Source organism: Octopus bimaculoides, chromosome 2, assembly GCF_046866305.1.
Source record: "Octopus bimaculoides isolate indiv1 chromosome 2, ASM4686630v1, whole genome shotgun sequence".
Lineage (NCBI taxonomy): Eukaryota > Metazoa > Mollusca > Cephalopoda > Octopoda > Octopodidae > Octopus > Octopus bimaculoides.
The window spans coordinates 4,147,221-4,150,135 of NC_142929.1; positions in this window are offsets into that span (position 1 = coordinate 4,147,221).

Below are 2,915 nucleotides of genomic sequence, written 5' to 3' on the forward strand. Positions count from 1 at the left end.
TCCAGCCGTGACCATTTCATTTTTTTTATTCAGACTATTTTACTCAAAGTAATCTTCCTTTTAAAAGCGTGTGTGTTTTGAGGGAGATTTTGGTTGATATTTCTAGCAGCTAGTGTCCTTGCAAAGGAGGAGGAGCACACTCTATAGTTTTAAAAAGGAATGAGAAACAAAAGTTCTGAGTTCGAATAAAATCCTCTTCTATGTCTACATTCGATGGCGACAGGAAATAAAACTAGTCAAAACGTAGAGTAAATGCAAATGTTAAAATACTTCCGAATTTGTAAAGAGGAGATTATGAACCCGAAAAGAAAATTGCAATCATAATAAAAGTAACTCAATCATTTAGACACGTGGTTCTCAACTGAGGTCCATATGGCTCCTTAGCGGTCCATATAAAATTTTTTGGGGCCCACGCAAGCAAAATATTAAATTGGGGACACACAATAATATATTAAGGGCCAATGATAAAGTTTTGTTTTAGATGTATTTGTTACAAGAAACAGAATTCTTTCTCTCACGTTTACATAGTTCAACCTCCACAAGTTAATGTGTGAAAAATAAAAATAAAAGGAATTTTGAAAGAAATTATCTATAAAACTAGTTTTAAAACATCGAAAAGTTATGGGGATCCATCAGAATAGAATAGTAATTACAAGGGGTCCACAGGTAAATAAAAAAAAGGATGAGAACCACTGATTTAGACATACGCTAGTAATAGTTTCTCATATCGATATAAGATCATACGTTTTGAGATTAGGCGGGGGTCAGTTTAATCGATACAAAACTGATTGGTATTATTTTGTCGCTCCATGAATAATGAAGCCTAATTCAATCTGAGGCTAAAACAACAACAATAACAATTAAAAACCGTCGTTTTATAAAATTCCGATCGGAAAAGAGTGATGTCAATATAAATCACAGGAATGTGTGAAAGTGAAAGTGAAAGTAGATGCCAGTACTCAAGAACAGATGTTATTACTTAAAACTATCATGCAAAACAATTTCTTCTGGTAGGCATAGTAATCACAGCAGATAACATTATATCACCGAAGGAAATTGGAGAAATTCTCCTCATCTAAAGGACTGGATAAATAAATAGCCAGAACGTCGGCAATGAAAGCAGAAACAATCTATATAAAAATAGGTAGAATGTTTGATGAAATAAAATATATAATCAAACACCCAACGTTTAGACATACATTTTGCATACAAAAAAATAGTATTATTGGAAACATTACATAAATAGCAATAAAAAATATCACACATGTGTGCGCGCTCACACACACGCATACACAAATATAAACACACACACACACACACACACGTGCGCATTCACAAATACAAGCACATACTTACACACACAGAATCGAATGAAGCAACGCGGAAAGGACGCAGGAAAGAAAGAGATTATTTCTAAACATACAAGACCAAAATTTGTTCGGAAAAGACAGCTAGAATAGACTGACCCCTAGTACATGAGCGTTATCTTAAATTATTGGTTTCAAAATTTGGCACAAGGACAGCAAGTTCGGGGGCGGGGGTCAGTCGATTACATCGACCCCAGTAGTCAGCTGGTACTTATTTTATTGAACCCAAAGAGATGAAAGGCAAAGTGGACCTCGGTGTAATTTCAATTCAGAATCCAAAGACGGACGAAACGTGTTGTCCATCGTTCTGACAATTATTAATCCTAAAATGATAAATGGTAAAATGTAACTTAATGCAAAGCACCGGAACAAATACCACAAGGCATTTTGTTCGACGCACTAACGATTTTACCAATAATAATAATTGCTTTTACTTTAGGCATAAAAACTAGTAAATTACTAGGGGAGCGGGTGGGGGGGGGGGGTTAGTCGATGACATTGCCCCTCCCTCAATACTTAACTGGTACCTTATTTTATCGACCCGAAAAGAAAGGCAGGCAAAGTTAGCGTCAGTGAGGTTAGAAATTAGAAAGTAGACTCGGAGCAAATACTGATATGATTTTGTCCGATACTCCACCGATTCTTCCAGTCCAAAGATTTCTAACATGGGTGCTAGTTCACAAGTTTTTGGGACAAAGGATACTCCACTCCCCACAGTAGTTACACTAGTCTCTTTCTGTCGATGAGGTGATTATATTCTTTGGTCTGTTATTACCTCCGCCCTCGCTAAGGCGGAGATATTGTTTTCAGTTGTCTTTGTTTGTTTGTTTGTTGGTCCGTGGACGAGATATCTCAAGAACCGATGGATGGATTCGAATGAAACTTTCAAGGATGTTTGGCCTCGTGACTGGCACGAACTGATTAGATTTTGGGATCGATCCGGCACCGGACAAGGATTCTGGATTATTTTTCCTGTTTTTTTTCAGTTAATTTTTGAGAGTGGTCAGGTTCATTTTTAGTATTCTCGTTTATGAGTGCAGTCGAGATTATTTCAGATGTTCTCATTTTAAAAATCATCTCCGGCTAATCGTTGAGAGGACGTTGGTGTTGCCTTGGCGGAGATTTGCGCTCTCCGAGTGCTCTTGCTGCTGCTGCTGTTGTTGTTGTTGTTATTATTATTATTATTATTATTATTATTATTATTATTATTATTATTATTATTATTATTATTATTATTATTATTAAGACTGCAAGCTGGCAGAATCGTTAGCACGATGGACAAAATGCTTAGCAGTATTTCGCCCGTCGTTATGTTCTGAGTTCAAATTCTGCCGAGGTCGACTTTGCCTTTCATCCTTTCAGGGTCGATAAAATAAATATCAGTGAAACACTGGGGTCGATGTAATCGACTAATCCCTCTCCCTCAAAACTGCTGCTCTGTGGCAAAATTTGAAACCATTATCATTATTATTAAGGCGGCGAGCTGGCAGAATCGTTAGCGTGTCGGGCGAAATGCTAAGCGGTATTTCGTCCGTCGCTACGTTGAGT